Source organism: Leptonychotes weddellii, chromosome 6 (genome assembly GCF_054177405.1).
Source record: "Leptonychotes weddellii isolate Sample4059 chromosome 6, ASM5417740v2, whole genome shotgun sequence".
Classification (NCBI taxonomy): domain Eukaryota; kingdom Metazoa; phylum Chordata; class Mammalia; order Carnivora; family Phocidae; genus Leptonychotes; species Leptonychotes weddellii.
Window position 1 is genome coordinate 5534941 of NC_138374.1, and position 26272 is coordinate 5561212.

At 44.1% G+C, this 26272-nt stretch overlaps 1 protein-coding gene and 1 long non-coding RNA gene across 4 annotated transcripts in view; one reads left to right on the forward strand and one right to left on the reverse strand.

Moving 5' to 3' along the window:
• ADAM12 (ADAM metallopeptidase domain 12) overlaps positions 1–26272 on the forward strand; it is a 314942-nt gene that overhangs the window by 132489 nt on the left and 156181 nt on the right. The window lies entirely within an intron of this gene.
• LOC145722107 (uncharacterized) lies at positions 11543–17713 on the reverse strand. 3 transcript variants are annotated; one of them, XR_014146129.1, is made up of 5 exons: positions 16848–17713; positions 15772–15917; positions 12890–15360; positions 12432–12583; positions 11543–12160 (listed from the first exon to the last, which is right to left on the reverse strand). It is a non-coding gene; the product is annotated as an uncharacterized LOC145722107 (long non-coding RNA). The 3 variants fall into 3 exon arrangements; XR_014146128.1 differs by lacking the exon at positions 15772–15917 and having other exon boundaries at positions 16848–17711; XR_014146127.1 differs by lacking the exons at positions 12890–15360; positions 15772–15917 and having other exon boundaries at positions 16848–17393.

The following is a 26272-nucleotide window of genomic DNA, read 5'->3' on the forward strand; positions in this document are numbered from 1 at the left end:
TGTGTCCAGAGAAGGCTGGAGGAAGTTACAGCTCAGTCAAGATGAGAAGGATCAGGAAGAATTAGCCGCATATAAAGGACAGGTAGGAATTGGCCAGGCCCAAGGCTATAGGCCAGCATGTTGAGGATAAAAATGGTGCTGCGGAAACACAACTCCTGGGATGCTGTGCTCATGGACTATAAGGGTGCCCCCGAAGTCAAGTCAGCAAGGCTATGGAAGGCCTGCTTTCACCCTTCAGTAATAAGAGCAAAAGAATGAAACCTGTCAAAGATTAAAAATCATCTCAGCACATTTACTAGACCAGAAGGCAAAACTCCACCCCAACCATAGGTTTGAGCATGAGAAGGGGTGTGGCTCCCAAATTAGAAGGAAAGAGGGTGAATGGGTGGTAGGGGAGTTCAGAGAGGAGGGAGGGAGGAAGAATATGCACATACATAGAAAAAGAATGGAAGGAAAGATATGCATAAAAATCCTAAATAATGTTCTCCACAGTGTATTATTAGGAACTTTTTTATAATTTCCTGTGGTTGACGTATATTGCTTTTCTAATGCTAAAAATGTTTTTAAAGAGCGCCACTTATGAATTCATTAAGATGAATAAAAGTTTCAGTGCCTCTAACGTAATTTATCCTTCAACCTGCTATACCATGAGGAAGCACCTAACAAACCCCAAATTGAGGTCATGAGGGCACAGACTCCAGACAAGACTTGGATCTGGTTTCTACAGACTTTTGCTCAAAAGGAAAAGTAAGAGCCTATGAATTAATTAATAGCATTTGTCCCCGCCCCCCCCACCATGCTTTTCTTTCCAACCCCAGTCTCTACTGCCTCCAGGGATGGTGGTGGAGGGGGGGGCAGGGGGTATGAGCCAGAGACATCGCATGTGTGATCACTTGAATAAGGAAACCTCTGGGCCTCATGTTTCCATGTATATGGTCATCCTAGGTTGTTTTTTGTGTTCTGCTGTTGTTGTTGTTGTTGTTGTTGTTGTTTTCTGGGCAAACAGGGTAATCACAAGAACGTTTTGGATTTTCTTTCCTCCTGCACCCATCGATTTGCTGTTGCTTCTGACAACTCTTGTATGCACTGCCAATACAATTTTTTTATCCTAAAAATGTTCTATAAATTCTCACTCCACATAATCACTGGATTTACAAATAGATTTATTATGTACTTGCAAGGGAAACCGGCTTTTTCATTTAAAGAACAGAGGAGGCTTAGACACAGCAGAATAGATGATGCACGGATGGGACCTGTCTTTACTGGAGATCATGATTTATGGACAGAGAAACAAATATAGAGTTCACCCCTTCCTCTTGATAACCAGAACTTGAAAGTGCTCTGGGGAAGGGTAAATATGTATAACTAAGTATTTCATTTAGTATGAAATTGTCCTGCATTTCTAGAGTGTAAAAATACCTACCAGAAACATGATTTCTAATTATCTGGTTTCATTCTAGTATGAAATAGACTTAGGAGTAGGATGGTTTCCATTTAAGTATTTCTAAAAAAACATGTGTCTAAAAAAATTTAAACCTTCTTAGGGTTTTATAAAAATTAAATCCCTCTATCTGAACCCAACATTGTACATTTGAAGTTACTTTTTTGAAAATGTGTTTTGCTTCTGTTCCTTTAGCTGCCAGTTCCTGGGCTTGAATGAAATGATCTCTGGGAATCATGCCTTTCATAGAAGTTGAATGAAGGAGAAACCCTAGGGTGTACTTTAATGTATCAAAAACTCTCCCATTCTAAGTGTTAAGCTTTTATTAATAGCAATTATTTGCTGGCACACTGGGGCATTAAGACTTTGGGAACTTTCAATAAATGTTGATTTGCCTTTGCCAAGAGGGTCTGGGCACTGTTGGGGCATGCAGGGCCCCCGAGTGGCCAGCTGGTGGGCAGACCCCTGTTAGGCATCCTTCTCTCTACATTTCAAGTGAGGACTGGGACTGCTAGGGCGGTCCTTGGCCCTCCCTCCCCTGGCCTGTGAAAGCTCCTCTCCTCCCAGACCACAGGCCCTGACTCAGGGATGTCACCACAGGAAGGCGCCCGCCCACACCTCCTCCAGGGACCTCAAGGCTTCGGGGAAGTGCTGAGGGTGGGGCTCTGGGGGTGCTGACAGCCCCCTGCCCAGGACTCTTCCTTCTCACCCTCCTCCCTGCTTCCAGCTTTCTTTTGGCCTCACAAAAGTATTGTGATTTTTGTTTTCCTGTCCCTTTGATTTTTTTTCTTAGCCTTGTGAGATCATCAGGATTATATGGTGGGTTTCATAGGAAGGAAGAGTGGAGAGCCATTTTTTGCTAAGAGATGGCCGCCTTCACAAACCAGTGCTTTTCAAACCTGAATATGCCTATGAATCACTGGGGTATTGTTGAAATGCAGATTCTGAGGCAATAGGGCTGGAGTAGGGCCTGAGAATTTATGTTTCTGACAAGCTCCCAGGTAATGCACAGGTGCTGGCTCATGCTTTGAGTAGCGACAGTGCTACTTGGAAAGGAATGCTTTACTTGAAAATCAATGCAAGAATCCGTGTAAGGGGCTAAGCAAAAGGCCTCATATGTAGTAAGTGCTTAATCATGAGCTTGAAGATGAAGAAGATAATGATGATGATGATGGTGATGGTGGTGATGATGATGGTGATGGTGGTGGTGGTGATGATGGTGGTGATGATGCTGATGGTGGTGATGACGATGGTGAAGGTGATGGTGATTATGGTGGTGATGATGGTGGTGGTGGTGGTGGTGGTGATGATGGTGGTGATGATGCTGATGGTGATGATGACGATGGTGAAGGTGATGGTGATGGTGGTGGTGATGATGGTGATGGTGGTGGTGGTGGTGGTGGTGGTGGTGATGATGCTGATGGTGATGATGACGATGGTGAAGGTGATGGTGATGATGGTGGTGATGATGGTGATGGTGGTGGTGGTGGTGGTGATGCTGATAATGCTGAGAATAGCAAGAAACATTTATTTTAATGGAAATAACATGGTTGACTCTGCCACAGGACAAGGAGTTACTTTCGAGAGCAAACATCAAGGAAAACAGAGCACAGGAATTCATTCATGTTGGCTAGTAAATATGTGCTCGTATTCATACCCCGGCATTTTGTACAGTTTGCAAACCAGCCCTAGTTCTCTAGACTGTAGGTTCTAAAGGTAGAAACTGAGTCAGTCTTTGTTATCCCTGTGTCCTAGCACCTGGTGAAAATGCCTGGCACATAGTAACCCCTCAATACATGTTGGCTACTATCTTTACTTACTGGGCACTTAGTATATGCCGAGCACTCTGCATGCATTTTGGTGTGACCAAACTTGGGGGGGTGTAATTATTAATTCCACTTTACAGATGTGGAAACTAAGTCTTGTTTCCAAGGTCACTCAGCAGGTTGGGGCAAAGGCAGAATTCAAACTCAGGCCCATCAGATTCTGCAGCCCAAACACTTTCCCCCAGGCCATCCTGGTCCTGCAGCCCAAACGACCACACCAACGACCGTGTTGTGATAACATAAGGATTTTGGAGCAGAGCCACTACTGTGTGTGCATCAGCCTTCCTCAAGGGGCCCTTGAAACCTTTGCCCATGTGGTCAGCAGGCAGGAAGACTTCCCTCTCCATGTGGACTCTACCGACCACAGTGCTCATCAGCCACGTCCACGTGCCCCCTTGTCCTCCTCTTGCTCCTGTCCTTGAACTCATCCTTCTTTCCCACGTGGTTCTGATTGTGTCCTGGAGAGCTGCATTCAGGCAGACATCCAGGGGCTGAAATAACAGCCTCAGACCCCTGGGAATCACACAGAGCTTATTGTTCCATTATCCAGCTATCCTCTCTAACCCATCTGTACATGTGCACAGAGCATGATCCTGGCTTGCATGGACTGTCGGTGCCGGGCGTCCTGGGTCTACAGCTGGTCCACAACAAGATGCTCATCCCTGCCGCCCTCTGGGGGTGCTAGGGCCACACCCCAGGTGACCATTTCAGGTTTTGAGGGGAACTTCGCTCCACAACCCCATTTCTGTTAAAGTTATGAAAAGCTTCAATATCATTCCATTTGGGAGGTAGCTAGAATTACTGTGCAGTGGACTCTTACATCCTGTTGTAAGGTTATTGTAACAGTCGCTTGGGGACCCTGGGAACTCCCAGTTGCAATTCCAGAGAGCTCAGAGAGGAGTGATGTTTCCAACCATAATTCCGTGAACTGTGGTTCATATTGAAGTCCTTGCTCATTTTGGTGCTAAAAGCTGAAAATGGTGTGTACTGAAATTTCAGCTGGTTATCAGACTGGCAGACAAGACCAGCCTGCTTGGTGAAGGGGGGGGCTCCTCCACCCTCATTTTGCATCCTGAATGCATGCTCATTTTCCAATCCCATGTGTTAAACATGCATGCCTCCACCCAGGAATTCAGATAAGTCTGGCTCCCAGGTGAAAAGTAAAAGCCCACTGATTTTCTAAATGATCAGGCAAAGTAATACAAGGATCAAGGAAGTTCTCGTGCTGACCTTATTGCTGTGTGACCTTGCAAAGGTCTCTTCACCTCTCTGCACTTGTTTCCTCACCTATAAAATGAAGGCATTTAACTGGAAAACTGTGCAGAGATCGTTCAGCTTTGAAACTCTATGACTGCCAGGTTGTAATCCTCGAGTGTGTGACATATTTTTAAGTAATTCCTTTCTTACTATTTCACCTCCACTTCCATGCTTTGTAACTTTGGAATGTGACCCATAACAAGGAAATTGTGTTTTAACAAATGCAGCCAGCTCTCTTCCTCCCTTACCAAGGGGCTTGGGCCAATACCTGTGAGATGTGAATGGCGAGGAGTATGCTCCATCCCCAGAGAAGCATTCTGCCTCAGCCACTCAGAACGGTGACATGAGATGAGATGCCTCCTCCATCTCCTGGGGGTACTTCCTTTCTAAAGAGCTGCTTCTCACCCCCAAGCCTGACCCACAGGTGGCAGGAGCCTGTCTGTACCCCCAAACAAAAGCCATCCTTGTGAAGAGGGAGACTGGTGGGGGCTGGCTTGGCTTTGGTTCTTCCCTGATGCCCAGCTCCCCCAAGCAATTGCTTCCTTATCTCCTGCCACAGCAGCCTACTTGGGACCTGCTCCCATGTACCTTTTTCTAGGCCTGACATGGCCACTGTCCTATACTATAACGGAATTAAGAAGGGAGCATGTGGGCTGCTTTTCTTGTATATGTGGGGTGCAGGTTTTCTGGTGCTGCTGGGGAAATTCCTCTAAAATTGCTTGCTTTTATTGTTCTTTCTCAAATTTGAGTTGTGGCCCTTTAAAAATTTTATATACATACCCAATAGGTTCTCAACTCATACATTCAAGGACATTGAAAATGGAAGGTTGTTCTTCAGTGTATTGCATGTGATATGTATGGCCAAGATAGACAACAGAGTGATTTCCATGGAGAAATAACACCCATCTTCAATTAGTGTTCATAGTCTTGGTACTTATAACCTTGACTGATTTGAGAGAGCAGAAGAATGTGGCAGGCAGAAGCCGAAATGTGAGAAATACTTCTTTGAAATTAAACTTCATCTACATCAGAGTGTTATACTTATTTAGGGAGCAAAACTACTAGATTAAATTGTACAAGGATATTTAGAATTGTGCTTATTATAGGCCAAATACCTCCCCCTTAAACTGTATCCTATCTAAATGGAAGGGCTTGAGGGATTTCCACAAGATGGCAGCCTAGAAAGATTCTGAACTCACGTCCTCCCGTGGACACACCAAACCTACAGCTACACATGGATCCACATTTCCCTCTGAAAGAGATCTGAAAACGAGATGAGCTGTTTCCCCATAACAAAGGATAAAAAGGATAAAATGACTACATCAAGACCGGTAGAAGAGGCAGAGACGTGGTCTCACCAAAACCCCACCCCCAGCACAGAGACACGATCTAGAGGTGGGACAGGTGTCTCTCCTGGAGAAGTGGAGTGAGGGGTGGGTGCCCCACATCTCCAACCCCAGGGACCTTCACCAGACAGATGAGCCCCTAAAACATCTAGCTTACAAAACCAATGGGACTGATGTCCAAGGGACCCAAAGCTGTAGGAAACCAAGATTCCCCTTGCTTTCATGTGGTCTGACTTGCCTAAAAACCCAGCAAAAAAAAAATTGAAAACTGAAGAGTACGTAAGACTATGTGTGAAGGAGAAGTCATTTGCTGATCTAAAAGTATCTGCTGGAGGGTCAGGGAATGGTTGAAACTCTCACTGGAGATGGAGGGGCTGGTGAGCTCAGAAGTGGCATCTTCCCACCACCTTGCTGAGATAAGCATGGACAAGTGGTTGTGGCATTATCCCACCACCTTTCTGAAGCCAGAGAGCACAAGTAATTGTGATACTTCTTTGCTCCCTGGCTGGGGCAGGTTAGTACAAAGAGTTGCTGCAATCTCCCGTTGGCTAGCTAAAGTCTTTTAGCTTGAACAGTTGTGACACTTCCCTTGCTCCCTGGCTCAGGCTGACAAGTGCAAGCAGTGGTGGTGGCATCCTCCCTATCTTATCTTACAGAGAAGGCACTCTCCTTCTGCATTCCTAAAGCCCAGGGGTGTGTATGGAATCAAGGCATTTATTTTCCCACTGCCTTTCTGAAACCAGTGAATGTGCCCCACCTTCTATACTCTCCTGCTGCCTAGCTAAAGCTAGTGTGTGTATGTAGTCCACACAGGGGATGGCCCTGGATCATCTGGCCCTGGTGGCCAAGAAGGCTGGCATTCCTGAGCTCCCCTGGGAAAGTAACAATTGGAAAGATAGTTCTGGACAGACCATCACCCCCAGGGCACTGCACAGACAACAAACTGAAACACAACCCCAGTCTTCCTGTGAAAAAAGCATATTTACTTAGCCTTGGGCTTCTGCCTAAGGGATAGGCTTCAGGTTTCCCACACATCTACAGGCTTAGGAGGCTCTCCCAGAGAACGTAAACAGAGACGCCATCCTATCTCACTGCCTTGGCCTTGCTACAGCTCAACAAGACCTCCCAGAAAGGAGCTTATACACTCATCTGGAGCCCCGATTTTTACAACTATCACTCAGTGGACACCTCTAGATCTCCTGGTATATAGGCCAGCAGGGATTATGATTGTGGCCTCACGACTGTATATATTTGCCTATATTAAAAGCTGCTGCCTGAGGGTCTGGCTTCCAATCAGCCTGAAACTAGGAGCTAAATGAGATTCCTCCCCTTGGAACATAGACAGGTCTTGGCACATCCTCAACAACGGGGACCTATCTAGAATAAGTTTAGACAATCACAAAGATTAGAGAGAAACCAAGAATGAGGGGAAGGTCTAATGAGAATGTTCATGACCTATACAGCGCCACTCTTTTAAGAGTGAGAGAGGTGGCTGTTTTACCTATCAGAAAAAAAAACACAGAGAGCCAAGCAAATGAAGAAACAGAAATATGTTCCCAGTGAAAGAACAAGATAGGACCTCAGAAAAAGACCTTAGTGGTATGAAGATAAGTAATCTACTTGAAAAAGAATTCAAAGTAATGGTCCTAAAGATGCTCATTGAATTTAGGAGAATATATTAACCCAGTGAGAACTTCAACGAAGAGACGGAAGACATAAGAAACTGCCGGACAGAAGTCACAGAGCTGAAGAATACAATAATGAACTGAAAGACACACTACAGGGGTTCAACAGCAGATTGGATGAAGTAGAAGAACAGATCAGTGAGCTGGAAGACAAAGCAATGGAATTCATCCAGACAAAGCAGTAAAAAGAAAAAATAATTTTTTAAAAAATGAATATAACTTCAGAGAACTATGGGACAACACCAAGCAGAATAACATTTGTGTTGTAGGGATCCCAGAAGGAGAATAGAGAGAGAAAGAAGCAGAAAACTTATTTGAAGAAATAATGGCTGAAAACTTCCCTAACCTAGGGAAAGAAACAGATAGCCAGGTCCAGGAAACCCAGAGAGTTCCAAAGAAGATGAACCCAAAGAGATCCACACTAAGACATATTATAATTAAAATGTCTGAAGTTAAAGAATCTTAAAAATAGGGAGAGAAAAACAAATTGTTATGTACAAGGGAAACCCCATAAGACTATCAGCAGATTTATCAGCAGAAACTTTGCAGGTTATCATTCAGAATCAAAGGAGAAAGAGTTTTCTAGGCCAGCAAAAGCTAAAGGAGTTCATCACTACTCAACCAGCCTTAAAAGAAATATTAAAGGGACTTGTTTCAGCTGAAAAGAATTGGCAAGAAAACACACAAAAGTAAAAATCTCTCTGGAAAAGGTAAACATATTGTAAAGGTAGTGGATTAATCACTTATAAAGCTACTAATGGTGAAAAGACAAAAGTACTAAAATTAACTGAAACCATAATAATTAGTTGAGGGATACATAAAATAAAAAGATGTAAAATGTGACATGAAAAACATAAAATTGGAGGGGGAGAAAAATGTAGAGTTTTGGAATATGTTCAAATTTAAGTTGTTATTAACTTAAAATAGGCTGTTGTAGTATACATAAGGCGATATATGTGAACCTCACATATATGTAGTATACATAAGGCGATATATGTGAACCACACATTTGTGGTTACTCACAGTAACCACAAAGTAAAAACATATAGTAAATACACAAAAGAAAATGAGAAAGGAATGTAAATGTAATACAAAGACAATTATCAAACCACAAAAGAAGAGAGAAAGAGAAGGAGAAAGGAACAGAGAGGAATTACAAAAGCAGCCAGAAAACAATTAACAAGATGGCAAAAAGTACATATGACGTATCAAAATCTATGGGATGCAGCAAAAGCAGTTGTAAGAGGGAAGTTCATAGCAATACAGGCCTACCATAAGAAATGAGAGAAATCCCAAATAAACTATTTAACTTTACACATAAAGGGGCTAGAAAAAGAAGAACAAATGAAGCCCAAAGTTAGTAGAAGGAAGTAAATAATAAAGATCGGAATGGAAATAAATAAAAGAACTAAAAAGACAATCCAAAAGGTCAATAAAACTAGACCTGGTTCCCTAAACAAAATTGACAAATCTTTAGCTGGACTCACCAAGAAAAAAGAGCGCTCAAATAAATAAAATCAGAAATGGAAGAGAGAAGTTACAGCTGATACCACAGAAACACAAAGAGTCATAAGAGACTACTATGAACAATTAGATGCCAACACTGAATAACCTAGAAGAAATGGATAAATTCCTATAAACTTACAATCTTCCAAGACTGAATCATGAAGAAATAGAAAATATGAGTAGACCAATTACTAGTAAGGAGATTGAATCAGTCATCAAAAACCCCCCAACAAACTACAGTCCAGGACCAGAGGGCTTCACTGGTGAATTCTATGAAACATTCAAGGAAGATTTAATACCTATCCTTCTCAAACTCTTCCAATCAAAGAGGAGGTAATGCTTCCAAACTCGTTGTACAAGGCCACCATTATCCCAAAACCAAAACCAGACAAGGATAACACCAAAAAATATTATAGGTCAATACACCTGATGAACAAAAATGCAAAAATACTCAACAAAATATTGCCAAACCAAATTCAACAATACATTTAAAAGGATCATATGTCATGACCAAGTGGGATTTGTCCCCGGGATGCATGGATGGTTCAACATCTACAAATCAATCAATGAGATACACCACATTAACAAAGTGAAAAATAAAATGCATATGATCAGCTCAGTGACTATTATCAAAAAGACAAGAAATATTAAGTGTTGGTGAGGTTGTGAAGAGAAGGGAATCCTCATGTCCTGTTGGTGGGGATGGAAACTGGCTCAGCTGCTATAGAGAACAGTATGGCGGTTCCTTAAAGAATTAAAAATAGAACTGCCGTATGATCCAGCAATCCCACTACTGGGTATCTCTCTGAAGAGAACAAGAACACTAATGTGAAAACATATATTCACCTCTATGTTCACTGCAACATTATTTATAATAGCCAAGATATGGACACAACCTAAATATCCATCAACAGACGAATGGATAAAGATGTGGCATATATATTCAATGGAATATTATTCAGTTATTTTAAAGAAAGAATAAAATCTTGCCATTTGCAACAACTTGCACAGACCTTGAAGTAAGTGAAATAAGTCACCCAGAGAAAGACAAATACCACATGATTTCATTTAAATGTGGAATCTAAAAAACAAAGCAAAAAAACAAAACAAAACCCAGACTCATAGATACAGAGAACAGATTGGTGGGTTGCCAGAGAAGTGGGGTTTGGGAGAGGGTGTGAAATGAATGAAGGGGATCAAGAAATACAGACTTCCAACTACAAAATAAGTCATGAGGGCAAAATGTACAGCATGGGGAATATAGTCAATCATATCATATTAACTTTGGTGACGTATTGTGATCATTTCACAATGTATGCAGATATGAGATCATCACATTGTATACCTGAAACTAATATATTATTGTGTGTCACTTATACCTCAAAAAATAAATAAATGGGCTTGTGAAAACTTATAAACCATAAATTGATAAGAAAAATGACAGAGGCAAAATGAAAATTATTTTTTATTTGAATAAAGCATTTGCGGTCGATTTGGCAGAGCTGAATCTGAATCTCTAGGAAGCAGAGGGACAATTAGCAAGCATGATGAATCAGCAATGGCTTTTTTCCCTTGGCCCTGTGTGAAATGATGGAAAATTTCCTATTGCCAGTCTAATTTCCCAAGAAATTGGAATATGTATGGAATAAAGGCAGAGGTCTCTCAGGAGAGTCAGAAATCCTTGTGAGGGTGAACACATGAAAATGGGGAGAGTAGGCTGGTTCGTCTTGGACACTCTGACAAGTGAGAGATTACAGATTCTCAACAGCTTCTGCTTCCACTGACTGTTCCTGAAATTTGAAGTCACTACCATGATGCCTATTTTCTTTATGGTTAGAAAACAAAAATGCAAGGCGAGAGCTCCAAGATGGAAGCTTTAGAGGAGTGTCTAGATCAGCATGCCCGACAGACCCGTTCTGTGGCCCGGACCCTGGGCACAGCACTTTGCAAGAAGAGACTTCATAAGCCTGTGTGCTGAGCACTCACTGTGAGTGGGGCTGCACTCAGCTTTCCCCCTAAAAACCCAGTAAGACAAACGCTAGCCTTTTCCCCATTTTCACATGAGGAAACAGACTCACGGAGGCTTATGGGATTTGCGCAAGGACACACAGCTAGGACTGGGGCCACGCCTTATGAACCTACCGATTCAATTTCTTATAAGTCTTCAGAGGCAAATTGCCCTGAACACAGTGCTTTTTATGAGGGAGACGGCCACGCTGCAGGGATTTTCAGACCTGGCATCCTCTCTCCAAGCTGAGGCTTTGTGCAGAAACCCAGAATACACAGTCAGTAATCCTGGGAGCTAGGAGGCTGTGAGCTGTCCCTATAATTGAGTGCCGCCCCTTTGTTTAAAGAATAGCACGGCCCACAATTCCATGTCATGCATATGTTTGTATGTGCCGGGTTAGCTAGCTAGCATCACGGCTCAAACGAGGCTAAACTCATCTGCTTAAGAATCTTAAGAGACAAGCCCTCTTCAGAGGGGACTTCTATTAAAGATTTTTTTTTTTATTTATTTATTTGACAGAGAGAGAGACAGCGAGAGCAGGAACACAAGCAGGGGGAGTGGGAGAGGGAGAAGCAGGCTTCCCGCAGAGCAGGGAGCCCGATGTGGGACTCGATCCCAGGACCCTGGGATCATGACCTGAGCCGAAGGCAGATGCTTAACGACTGAGCCACCCAGGCGCCCCAGAGGGGACTTCTGAAGGACGGGGTGCATCCACTGGGTCGCCGAGGACAAGACGATCTCTTCAGACCCAGTCTGGCTTTCTGGCTTCGAGGGTCTATGTGTGTTCAGTGATTCAGAGATGAGCACTGGCATCAAGAAGAGTAAAGATGCTGCCATTTTTTACATTTGATTTGTGGCAACTCTGGTGACTGGGTGTCTCTTTAATATGATAGAGTTTCATAGCACCTGGGTCAGCCCACTTGCTCTTCGGGGAGAATGAGGGAGCTCAAATCTCCCTTGCAAAGGGGAGGTTCCAGGTCTTTGAATTTCAGACCTGCCTCCCATTTTCCCCCCAAGATGGATTTCGGCACCTCTCTCTCCTCGAGTTGGATGTGAACGATGAACAGCCACTTATAGCCAAATTCCTTTTCCTTAAGTGAGAGAGAAAAGACAGATGGTGAAGAGTTTATTTTAGGTATTTTAACCTTGTCCACATGTTGTAACATTATAAAAAGAGTGGAAACTGGCACATATTAAAATCGCCCATAATCCAATAACTTAAGCATAATAATTGTTATTTTATATGTCCCTTTCAGAGCTTATATAGAAGTGTGTTGCATCACCGTGTATAAAAGTCCTAGGCTTGGTCTCCACTGAGGTTTGCAGACTTCCTACTTGGTATGGCAAGGTGCTGTTCATTACTATGGCAAATTCCAGAATTATCGAGCTTGTCTCTCCATTTGTTCATCTTATTTCCAATTCTCCACGGCCTAGCTTTGACAACTATGATCCAGGTCAGTTCCCATTGATTATCCAATTCAGTGCAAAACCAAATTTCCGATTTTCCCTACAAACTGACAAAAAAATTTTTAGTCACCCAGGGTTGTCTGGTAATAGCAACAGGAAGGAGAGTCTATCAGAAAAAAAAAATTTAATAGGTGGAGTTAATGTACCAAACCTATTAAATTGATGGTCTAACTGAAAAAAATCTATTGATTATCTAGTAGAACCTAGAGCTACATGAGAAAAGATGACTTTGAGAAACTGAAAAGTGCCTATTTCTATCATGAGCTATTATTATATTTGACTAAGGCTGTTCAGCTGTAAGGATTTTCACCAGACTCCTCTGAGTTGTTAAAATATAATATAGTAACACTTACCATTGGATTTATGGACATCCCTTTTCTCTATAAAACATGGACAGTTTATAGCTCTCCAATCTTAAAAAGAGAGAGAGAGAGAAAGGAAAGGACCTATTTCATCCCACAGTGTAAAGAGGTGAACTTATGTCCCGATTAGCAAAGGTTCCTGGCCTGCCCTCAGGGAGAGAGGCAGGGGGTGTTGGGGTGGTGCGGCTATTAGGATGATGGTCAGCCTGAGCAGAGCCTCCCTGAAGAGGTCTCCAGGATAGCCATGGAGGGCATGAGGGACAGTAGCAGGCCCAGATCTCACAGATACAACATCACCCCAGCATCACATCTGGAGTGATAAATCCTTCTGAGGCTTGTGGCAATGGGTTTGGTTTTGCTTTTGTACTTTTTCATTCAAGGACAACCCCAAACAGGCTGGGCCCTTTGTGTTGCACAGTTGTGGAGAAAAGTACATGGGTTCTGGAGTTTTCCATACTTCGCTACTACATCCTGGCCCCATAACTTACTACCCGTGACCTCTACATCTCATTTTCCTCACCTGTGAATTTCTGATAACATTTTCATGCAGGATTGGGAGGATTGAATGTAATGTATATAAAGCATCAGGCACAAGGCCAGGCCGGCAGCAGGTGTGTAACTGATGGAAGGCATTGATATCAACATTTATGGCAAATATCTGAACTGCTTGCTTTTATTCATCACCCCCCCCCCCGATATCTCCACAGATCCTCATTCGGCAAATGCCATTCTCTTCCTAGTGACACATGAGAAATGGAAGAGAGCAGTACATACTCCCTTTGAAGGATTTATTTCTGGGGTTGGCTTTTGTGTTCTGTTGAAAGTTGGATGAGGGTATTGTTTGAACAGAGGAAAAACAAAGCAGATACAGATCCAGTGCAGTGGGTTGAATAAACAAAGGCTACAAGAAGGCAGCCCATTTGCCCAGTGGCCTTCGTGCCCCCTGCCCATAGCATCTGTTCCTGGGCCCTTTCGCAGAGCCTGAGATTTTTCTCAGTGTTCTGCTTTGGCCCTTCTAACAGACACAAAGCACCAAGATACCCAAAGTGTGTCTCTTATTGGCTGGGAGTCTGCCCAGAAGAGCCAGTGCCTTGAAATTAGTTCTAAACCCAGCTCTGCTACTTACTAGCTGTGTGACCTTGAGCAAGCCTTGGTGTTCCTGTCTGTAAAGTGGGGATAATAATTCCTACCTCAATGAGTAGATGTGGAGTTAGGAGGATGACATAGTTAGGGTGACTACATGTCCACGTTTGCCTGAGACAGTCTGGTTTATGCCTATCATCAGGTCGTGTTTACTGATAGTTTTCACTCTTATAGAGGTCTCAAATCGGATGATGGTCACCCTAAATATACGGATACCCAACAATTGATTCTGCTCTGATTGTTGGTAATGATTGATGATTTTAACAGTGTCACTAAACCAAAATGTCACTTTTATATTGTGCTTCCATGGAATTAAAAACTTCTAATTTTTCTTATTAGAAAATATAGTAATTGATGTGGATCCAAAAATATGCCAAATACATAATAAGCTTTTGCTGTTTTCCTATGATAGCTTCATAGATTGGGGGTATTTTGGTTTCCTTCCTGTAGAGACCTATAGGACTGATTATTTTTTTTCTCAGTAAACTATGCTGTCTTCTGGATAAAGTTTAGTCCATCTTTTCAAAGATCACATTCATTTAGGACATTCTTTAGGTACATAAAGTTTAGCCTTTTGTAGTCATTATTATAAATGTGCATTCATCTTATTCCGTCTTCTCTATTGTAAAAGCTATTTTTACTTACTGTCATTATTTTATGAACCAAGCTCCTCTAATGTACAAAGATGTGTTTGCTAGCATCTCTGATTCTTGAGCTCAGAGTCTGAAAATAGAGCACCAAGAGAGGAGGGAGAAATAAAAATCTTCTCCTTAATTGTTACATGGGATTTCATGTGAAAACACAGTATATGGGAACTTATAGGGAAAAGGCACTGGGCTTGAAGATCCAGGGTGCAGATGTGGATGAGGACCTGGAACCCCTCTGGGGGCATCTCAAGGATCATCTTTCAAAATCTGGAACCCTCTCTTTGACCCAAGACGCTGTTCTCTGGCCCTCGGCCAGGGTCATCCCCGCAGCCCGGCTGGGTTCCAGGAAGGGAGGGTGGCTGCCTCCCCAACCCACTGAGCCCTCTGTTTTTTTGCTGTATGTTTGGCATTCCAAACGGTTGAAATGAAAGGCATTGTTAATAAAGGACGGGCTCTAAGTAGCATTTGAAGCAGTGTGATACTTTTCACATTACGGTAGGAAGAGAAGATTTACAATCCTGGAGGATCAGCCCCTTTCCTGGCATTGCTCGGGCCTCACGGTTGCTTGCGGCTGAAACAAGAGGCCCACCATAAGCTGTGATTTCTGAAGCAGGCGCTGAGGGAATGCATCTTGTCAGAAGCGAAGCTGGGAGCCCGCAAGTGTGGTAACAGCTGGAAAACAAATGGGTCCGCCTCATCGGGCTGACTGGTGCTTGCGTAGTTTGTGTTTTAATCTTTATGGGAATCCTTTTAACTTATGAGTGGGATTTACCACTTCAGGAAGGGCCGTCTCGTCCTCACTGGGTAGAACCAGCCTCGACACCCCACCAGTCCCACCCGATGTCTCCCTTGTCCTCACTGGATAGAACCAGCCTCGACCCCCCCCCACCCAGTCCCACCCGATGTCCCTCTTGTCCTCACTGGGTAGAGCCCAGCCTCAGACCCCCCCCCAAGTCCCACCGATGTCTCCCTTGTCCGCATTGGGTAGAACCCAGCCTCCACCCCTCCCCCACCCAGTCCCACCCAACATCTCCCTTGTCCTCATTGGGTAGAACCCAGCCTCGACCCCTCTCCCAGTCCTACCCAATGTCTCCCACAGAGTCGGGGCCCGAACGTCGGGGTGCTGAGTTGTGGACTGGAAGGCTTGACGGGACAGATGAAGATGTGTCTGCCCAGGACACCTCAGTGTGTGACTGGGGGCAATGCTGTCTTCTCTCATATCATTCAGCCTATTGAAAAGAACAAGCTGTGAGCAAATATTTTTAGCACCCAACAGCAGAGCAAGCACGACAAGGGGACAACGAAATGCTGAAATGCAACGACTTGGGGAGAGCAGTCACCACCGCCACCTCCAGGTGGGGTCCCGTCTGGACAAGGCTGCAGATGTCCCGAGGGAATGTCAGTGGGAGGATGTTAGCTAGAAAAGCAGGGCCGCTCCTGAGCTCTCACTGGTCAAAAGATCTACGTGTTCATGGGTACCGTGGCCCTTGGCTGACACACCCGACCTGTTTTGTCTACACGAGCACTTTAGGCCGTGGTTGTGCTCGGGGGTGACCAGTAGGCAACTTGCTTTCACGGGCACACACTCTGCTCTTGAAGAATGGCCTCGTTTTCATCGTGGGCATGAGTCTCACACCCGAGCGGAGTCCCCTTTGTTGCCCTCTGAGTCCTACCCCCGCCGAGGGCAGCTCAGGGCTGGGCCTGCGGAGGGGCGCACCTTCTGCATGATCCCATCCTGCTCAGCCCTAATGTGTGTCAGCTTCCAGTAAAGCCTTCCCTAGCAGCCGGGCCTCAGTCCCCCTCTCTCCCCAGTGATTGCCACGCAATCCCAGAAGCTAAGCCCCTCAGTTGATCACTTCACTATGTGCCATGATTTCAGGTGACCCTGAACTGAACTGCACTCCCCCTCTCAGGGGACAGCCCTGTCCGGGATCTCCCCCATGTATGTAATAGAGATTGAAACCCAGAGACGATGAAAAGAGAAGGCGGGAAGCAACCAGAGCCAGGGAGGGAGCAAGAGGAAAGAGAAGCCCCATGGGGTTGTCTCTGAGCCAGAGATACAACGGCTCTGTTCACCCACCAGCCAGTGGTGTCCAGGGGTGGTGTCATCCTTGTGTCCCCCTGGGGAGGCTGAGGCCCAGGGAGGGGAAGGCACTTACCCAAGTTGGACAGCCAAAACTGGCGGCGGCAGAGTGACGTCCGGAGGCAGGTGGCCTGGACCCGAGCTAGGAGCCACGTGACCCCTCACCGAAGGCGCTGGCGGGAATGGTGGGGACAGGTGAGGCTGACCTGCACTGGCCTGTGTCAGAAGAGCAGGGCACTTGGGGCTGGACAGACGGAGAATGGTCAGACATGCCAAGAGACCTCCACAGCTGGGTCCAGGAGTTTGGACCTGGCACCGTGGGACATGGGGTGTAGACAAGGGTTCTGAGCAGGAAAATGGCCCAGTGAGGGTTTCAGGACAAGGCTCTCTGCCAGAGAGGAGTTGGAGAGATGAGGAGAAGGGATGGGAAATGGGAAGCCAGCTGAAGAGCAGTGGCCTCACCCATCCAGGAGCCACGGAAAGTGGGCTCATGGCCCGTGGTGGGGCTGAGGGCCCCCTTCCCAGGAGTTTGCTCTTCCAGGGCCAAAAATGGCCTAGGCATGGCCACCTGCATTCAACTAGGAGTCCAAGTTGAGTCATTATGAACGTCATAAGACACTCATCTCAAAAACATTTCCTCCTGTCAGGGGCCCTATTTCTTCATTTTTTAAAAACGTAAGGCTTTTTGTTTAAGTCACAGATTGACACAGTGAAAAGAAAATATCCCTCCAGACCCTCTAGAACCTTCTCTCAGAGGCAACCCCTACTTCCAGTCCCTCTTAGACATTTCCAGAGATGATCCATGCACATGTTAACACATCTGTGTATGGGGACGAGAAGAGTAGCAAGTACTTGTGTGATGTTTACTGTATGGCAGGCACCATCCTAAGTGCTTTGCAAATATCTTCCCAGGAACAGCTCTTAGCAACCCTCTAGGTAGGAGCTATAACTGTCCCCCTGTTTTCCAGATGGGGGAACAGAGGAGAGAAGGACTTCCTGAGTCAGGTCACTGATGTGGGGCGGAGCAGAGATGTGGCTGCCCGGAGCTGGTCCCTCTGCCCCCGGCCTCCTGCACTCACCTGCCGGCAGTCATTCTGTGACCAGCCACAAGCTTCTCCTCATGGTTTTAATGCTGCCCCAAATGCCATGGACTGGATGAACTCCAGTTGACCTAACCCGCTGCTTCTTATTGATGGGCATTTAGGTTGTTTCCAGTCCTCTGATTTCATCATATTTGTGAAGTGATTCATTGGGTCAAGTCATAAATTTGGACTTTTGTAGTCACTGTGTTATTTTCTTAAGAGTCATAACGAGACATTTGTTAAGCTGCTTATCACTGAACCTAGAATTCACCTCAGTTCAGAAAGTTGGTTTTTAGGAGAAGGAACCTGCTTTAATTTGCTTTTACTCTATGCATGGAAAGGAGAGGCAACAGATGGTCTCTGCTTTAAGTGGTAAGCCAGCAAGAGTTCATTCTAGTGTTTTGGCAGGGAAACTTTTAAGAACATTGTTGAAACACCCTCCTGGTACTCCGCTTCCATCTGAGTGCTTTTGGCATCGTGGGAGCTTTTCAAACTATGGATTACCAATCACAACGATAATTAGCATTAGTCACATGGAGACTTATATAAGAATAAATATTCAGTTTCATGTTGGCAGGTAATTTAGCCTGTGCATACTTTGATACTTAGCAATTATTCTGCAACCCTCATAGAGAAAACGTTTGAGGGTAATCAGTGGGCGGTTTATTTATTTATTTGGTAAAACCCAGCATATTATTTCACAAAGCCCTGTTGAAACAAATACTTGATCAATTATTGGTTGCTTTTTTTCTGCCTGTCTGCCTGAAACACTCACTTAAGAATCAGTAACGTTTGACTAATTCCCTCTTGGCACTTCACCTGGCATCAGCTCTAAAGTGTCCTAGGCTGAAGTTAGATAAGGGTGTGTGTTCTTTTCAAAGAACAAACCACGTACACATCACATCATATACAGTCTAAGTTCGTACTGTCAAATAGCAAAGATAACCTATAGCATTTTGTTGTTAGTAAAATTCTGATTTATAATATCATTGCCGGAACACAAAAGTTTCTGTATGTAGTTGATCTTTGAGCTTAGCCTGCCTCTAGAATCATAGATGTATTCCTTCCACAAGTACTTACTGGGCACCTGTTATCTGCCAATGTGCTGGACACTGCAGGGAAGAAAGGGTAAGTGAAATGCGAATCTCATAGAGCTTTATGGGGCTTTGAGGTTGGGGATGAGAGCTGATATGTGTTGTAAAAAAGATCCCTCCCACAACTCTACAAACATACTAAAATACCATTCACCTGTATGCTTTAAAGAGGGTGAATTTTATGGCATGTGAATTATATTTTAATAATGCTGTTATTTTTCTGCACGTGGCTGTCCAGTTTTCCCAGCACCATTTATTGAAGAGACTTTTTTCCATTGGATATTCTTTCCTGATTTGTCAAAGATCAGTTGACCATAGAGTTGAGGGCCCATTTCTGGGGTCTCTATTCTGTTCCATTGATCTATGTGTCTGTTTTTGTGCCAATACCATGCTGTCTTGATGATCACAGCTTTGTAATGTAGCTTGGGGTCCGGCATTGTGATGCCCCCAGCTTTGGTTTTCTTTTTCAACAATCCCTTGGCCGTACATATATGCAATGGAATATTACTCAGCCATCAGAAAGGATGAATACCCACCATTTGCATCGACATGGATGGAACTGGAGGGGATTATGCTAAGTGAAATAAGTCAAGCAGAGAAAGACAATTATCATATGGTCTCATTCCTTATGTGGAACATAAGGAATAGCGTGGAGGACCACAGGGGAAGGGCGGAAAATTGAATGAAGAAATCAGAGAGGGAGACAAACCATGAGAGACTCTGGACTCCGGGAACCAAACTGAGGGTTACAGAAGGGAGGGGGATGGGGGACAGGGTAACTGGGTGATGGGTATTAAGGAGGGCATGTGTGGTGATGAGCACTGGTGTTAACTCATGAATCATTGAACACTACATCAAAAACTAATAATGTACTATATGTTGGCTAATTGAACATAACAAAAAAAATAATGCTGTTATTTTGAAAAATCCCTCTGGGTTCATACGGGAAAATACACAGGAAGCAGATGGTGGGACTGAGCTCAGTGGTCCACATGTGTTTATAAGTATTTGATCATGACCAAAGAAAAAAAGTCCTTTGCCTACTATTGCAATAAAATTGAAAAGAATCGATCTCTCCATAATCAAGACTTCTATTAAGTTCAGAAGCCCCCACATGTTTATGTTTAGGGGATACCTAGATCAGTCCCTGAGCTGGCTACAATTAGATCAGCAGAGCTAGTCTGAGACCTCATGGTACATGAGACACGAGGGCAGCCTGGTTTTCTTTGTATATACAGGATGAGATGGATGGGCCCCCCCCCCAAAAAAAAATGAGAGAGAGAAAAGAGCTGGCACTTCACTTTCTCTTCTTTTGAAGATTGTTACCAAAAGATAAACTAATGCTTAATAAAGACAAGTATACCTTAATCTTTCCTAAGGCTGGGGGGTGGGGCACACGTGCATCCAGAATATACCTTTTATTCCTCAGTTCAAGGTGAATTTGGTAGAATTTAGTCACTTGGAAAATGCAGCATCCTGATCATTATTGGAACAAATTATTTTTTCAAAATTCTGGCTAATGAGCCCAAGCTGTGTTACATTAACACTGACACCATATTCTCAGAATGAATTTTCACATCTGTGTGAGAAACTTTTTTCCAAGTCTGTGGATGAGCACACATCAAAGAGGAGAAAATCCTCATTTGGAAGATAGGAATCTGAGCCTGAATCCTCATCAGAACGGTGCCTGCCCGTCGCAATGCACAGCCAGGCTCTTGAGCTGCATGGCAGCAGGGCTGGGAGCACATGGGAGCCAATTTCCATCTCCTAGGACAGTAATTAAGCTCCAGATAACTCCTGTTCCTTTCCTGTCTCCTATAAATTCTGCATTCCACATTGGACTTCACAACTGCTCCATCCTGAAAGTATTATTTGGTCTAATTTGTTTCAAATAACAGAAAACCTAACTCAAAATGGCTTATGCACAGAGGGTGTTCATCAGCTCATGTGGTCTCCCTCGTTCTGTACTTTGCTCTTTGTGGGCTTCATCATCAGTCTGCATCTGACCACAGGAAGCATGGAGGCTGTTGGCAGGTCCAGAGTCATGTGGTCTTAGGTTCCCTCCCCTTTGAGAATACATCAACTCTCTTTCACAGTCTCTGTGACAATCAGTGAAGGAAAAAGACTGTAAATGGAGTGCCCATCCCTTGAGGACCACTCACTGCACCCAGGAGAGTGGGGTGTTCTGCATGTCTAGCCTGGGGAACGTGCCCTGGGTTAGGTGTGCATGTAGCCCCACGTGGTCCCTCAACCCTTGGCTAGAAGATAACTTAACCACCCCATCTCACCTGCAAACAGTGGTGGAGAGGAAGCAAGACCACAGCAATAGACCTCCTCCCCCAATCTGTGGAAGGAGCTCGGAAAGGAAAGATACTTTCGGCAGGTTTGGATGCAGTTACGTGACGTTACAGGGATGAGTTCTCTCCATCTGGGAAGGCTCTCCATCTGGGAAGGCTCTCCATCTCCATTCTCTCCAGAACCTCTCCTTGGGCAGCCCACCGTGGTTGCAAATGGCGGCAGCAGCTTGTGCCTCCCATTGTGATACCACAGCCGCTCAGCAGGGAAGAGAGGAAGTCCCTCATGTCAGAGTAAAACCAAGATCCACTGTTGGTGGAGTTGATTCCAGCAAACCAAAAAGACTGAGAATGGGACAAGGGTAGTTAGCTGAAGGAAAATATGGGGCCACTGGCAGAAGACAGGGGCCAGAGTGCCACCTGCCTGGAAGCCATCCATACATGCCCACTGCAACCTTTCCATGAGCTCCCAGACTGCCCAACCTCTCATGGCTTTCCTCCCTCCCTATCACCCTATTCCTGGTGCCCAGAAAACTCTCACTGTGGATCAACCTTGCCCTCTGCTCTGTCCCTCTGCCTCCCAAAGTGCAGAGCACCAGTGGAGAGAAATCTCTCCTCTGTGTACAGATGTCCACATCTCATCCCTGGTGACCTCCCTGTCCTAGTCATCATTTCTCATCCCAGTCATTTCAAACGTACACCTCCTCCTACCATCCTCTTCACTGGACTCATTTATTCAGCCTTTAAGAGAGACTCGCCCACACATCCTGTCACCAGAACATCTTCCAGGATGTTCTCCCTTGTGCCTCTCCCTCCCCCATCATGCTTTGCTCTTTCCCATCTAACAGGCAGAATGCCATGCGGTCATTGCCTCAATACTAGACTGGGACCTGCCCAGGCCAGGTGCTCAGTGACTCAGTGGGGCTGGCACTCAAGAGTGGGAGGGAGGAACTAGCTCCCTTTCTTGAGGACTTGAGAGTAGAAGACAATAGTGTTTGTAAACCACCCAGCACAGCCCTGATACAGAGGAAAGCATCAGTCAATGTCAGTTGCCACTATGTCAGATTTGTCATGTGCTGTTTCTGGAAGGATGAGATGGAGTTCACCAGACACAGATGAAGGGAAGGATCTTCCCCATAGCAGGTCAGCCCAGGAGGAAGCTAGCAGGCATGGATGCACCTGGCAGACAAGGAGAAGATAAAGCATTTCTGTTATAGCCAGAGAAGGCTGAGAATCGAGCCTATGAATTAAGTCAGTATCTGCAGAACCCCAAGATGTAGTTATGCATTAATAAAAGCATCAAGGAATAAGTTACACATGCATTATTTTGAGTAGAATATCCAGCAGTGAAGTTGGATGCTCAGTAGGATAACCAGCTGTATTTTGAACTTTCATGGATCCAGACCCCTAAATCTGTTGAATCATGTGTTCTGCTATTGAGCTCAATGCTAATTGGACAGGAAGCTATCGCAAAGGAAGGGTAAAGAGCTTCTTGTTTTAGAAAATCTGTGTTTTGGATCCTCTCTGGCTGAAAGCCTGCATCCGGTATAACAAGACAGTCCTTGCTTTGTTATCCTCATCCTGAAAGCTTCTTGAATAGCTCTTGGCAGGAATGCAGCTGAACTATCTGGATGATTTTGGTAATAATATGACCACTGTCTCAAACTCTACAGTTGTAAAAATCTGACTGTTTCATTTGTCACAATCAAAAGCATGACAAATCATCATAGCATGAGGTCAAATCCTAATGAATTCTACATGAAGATAGGATACCCCAGTATTAATCTTATCACCACCAATTGTCCTTATGGAGTCTAAGGAGTAGTCACAACAAAAGGCCGTTTTGTCTTTTATGCCAAGACAAAAAAGGAATAGCACTGTCCATCGGGTCATTTCTATTCACTTCTGTCAGTTTGGAACAATTTTCATGTGTCCAGCAGAATTCTATGGAGGTGTCTGAAGAAATTTACACCCAGGGCTGCTACCATAATAATTCAGAAGCTGTTTCGTTTTGTTGTGTTTTTTTTTTTTTTTTTTTCATTCTTCATCAAGGTGGGAATAGCCTGCATTTTCTGGAAGTAGCCATGAGAAGCAATTAAAGAATGAAAAATGTGCCTCCCCTATTGATAGGACTTGGGCTCCTTGCCAGAATTCCTGACTGAGGATTGACAGTGTTCTTGCCTTCGGAACTCTAGCTTTCATTGCTGTCTCGCTGGTCTCACTTTTGACAGCACTATAATGAGTAATAGAAAAATTTCGTTAATTCATGAAAAGAAACATTCTGTCATTTGACATTTCTTAGAGAAGATTCTTACGACAAAAAGTTGGCGCATAATTGAGGAAAAGCTCGCTTTGTTAGGGGCGCGGGGACGTGATCGTTGAGAAAGCTATGGGAGGGAGCAGCGAGAAAATCTCTTCCCCTTTCTCTTCTTTCTAAGCTGCAATGCTGGGATTTCTGATGGATGAGATTCAGAGTTGACTCATCCCACTGGGCCTCACAGACTTTTCTTGCAAAAGTCAGAGGATCATTTTAGCCAGACTGCTCAGACCGTTCTCTTTTTCTGCTCAGTCTTCCTGTGCTGTGAGCTGCTGGTTTCTTTGTTCTGCATTCGAGGTGTTGATTTTATCCCCCAATAAACATTTATTATATTTCCTGTTGGCTGATCACCTATCATTGAAAAGCAAAGAGAAATCCTATGTGATTTCTTTCTCTTTACCGTAACGTTTTCTCAGAAAACTGTGTGTGCTGTGCCTTTCCTGTGCCTCCCGTATCTATTTGTCCTTGTGCACAACTACATATGAATCTTTTTTTTTAAGATTTTATTTATTTATTTGAGAGAGAGAGAGTGCATGCGATCAGGAGGAGGAACAGAGGGAGAGGGACAAGGGACAAGCAGACTGTGCACTGAGCGCGGAGCCCGACGCAGAGCTTGATCCCACGACCCTGAGATCACGTCCTGAGCCGAAATCACGAGTCTGACGCTTAACTGACTGACGCCCCTATGATGACTTAAGAGCTCTGAGAGCCATCCAGCTGACCAAGAGCTAGAGCCTGATGAAGCTGGGACAGGTTTCTGAACCTCAGGACTAGTGACTTTTGCAGAGGAGGGGATAATTCTCTGTGGAGGGAGGCTGCCCTATGCACTGGAGGATGTGTAGATGTAGTTATGCATTAGTAAAAGCATCCCTGGTCTCTGCCCACAATCTGCCCCCTCAGTTGTGACAGCCAAAAGTGTCTTCGCGTGTTACCAGTGTCCTCTGCAGGGCAAAATCACTCAACTGAGAACCACTGATTTAAAGTGAGGAATTTGAGAGCAGCTTCTTCACATCCTTCCTGGTCTCAGGCAGGAGCTAGAAGAATTTCTTCATTAAAACAGCAGGAATCCGGGTCAAGAAACACAAAGAGTATGCAGGCCTCCGTAATCCCACACCCAAGAGGCAGCTCCCTGCATAATAACCCTCTTTATGTAAAACATACATTACCAGAAAAAAATGGACAGAGACCATTGAAATCTTTAGCTTACATGGAAGTCTTGCTGTCCACTGTTTTTCCTTGTAGTGTTATTCGTGGTAAAATATGTAAGGGTCTTGGTATATTTTTGTAATCTTATCTAACAATATACTCTGCGATTTTATCTCTAATTCCTGAGGGATGATGATAAGGAGATGAGTGGGACAAGACTTGGTATTTGAGAAACTATTTAAATAACAGCAGCTCTGAGCATCAGTAAATAATCTAGAGTAGTATAAACTTTGAAAGGTTTGCAACAATGTTACAGAACCACAAAAGGAATTATATGTTAGTAACCAGTTGCCATGTGAGTCAGTATAATTAGCGTGGAAACGATTGTAGTTTGTATCAGGTCAGACCAAGTCCTCAATGCCAACGGCATTTCAAATCCAGTAAAACAATGCTTGAAGTACACAGATGCGTGTTGCTCTCTTCTTTGAAGAACTGTTTCTTAAATTATCATTTTAATACAGTTTCATGTGCACTAACCTAAAACTGAGTTATAATAATTTACGTAATCACACAACTTAGACTGCAAGGAAAAATCCTAATGCATCATTATTTCTTACTTACGGAATCAAAAGTATGTCAACTCTGCTCAGATTTTTGGCATCACCAGCAGCTTTCTGCGGACAAAGAGGCGTCATAAACCCTCCCCCTTTTCCTCTATGCCTTCTCCCCATTCCTCCTTTTCCCCAGGCTTTCTGATCCAAGATCACAAAAAGTCCATCTGAAGTGACTTTTGGTTTATATTCTTAATCCCTGTTTTCCTTCCTCTGTGTCCGCTGAGAATTGCAAACCTTTCGGGAGAAAGAAAACCCACGTACTGCAGCACACTAACTTAGAGCATGATTCTTGCATGTTTCTTTCTTTAAATGTTGGTGTTAGTCGGATAGTCTCATAATTGCCCACTACCGGGTCTTAGCAGATATAGACAAACATCCCCTAATAGAAAAAGATACATTTTTTTGGACAGCAGGCAATTAGCGTGTTTGTCAACATTAGATATGAATATACATGTTCTGGAAGCAGGAGGCTGTGTTTCTCTTGATTCATGAGATGTTATGATTAACTTAATTCTCTGGCTGAGTGTTAAGGAGTCTACTCTTTTACTTTAATGCTTGCATTTGAAACTGTTTTCAAAATTGGATTAGTCCGTCTCCCTAGACCAGTAGGAGAGTGTCCTAACTGAGTGTAATTTAATGGCACATCGCTGTTTTTGGATTTGGGGTCTTGAACTCCTTCGGGCTCAGCATTTCTGGTATGTATGGCAAGTACTTTTTGAGAGGGTAAAAAAGAAATTCAAGGTCCATGTACTCGCTCTATAGACTAGTGGAAGACTTACAGGATGACCTTGTTTTTACATTCTGTTTTCCCCCGATAAGGAAAGTTTAACAACATCACAATGCTAGAGGTTTCTGTGGTTCAGTTGAGTTCAAGTATGATCCTGTTTTGCTAAACTCAAGGTAATTTGTTTAGATGCTGCTGGAAAAAAACTAGGCATTTTTCTAGACACATGA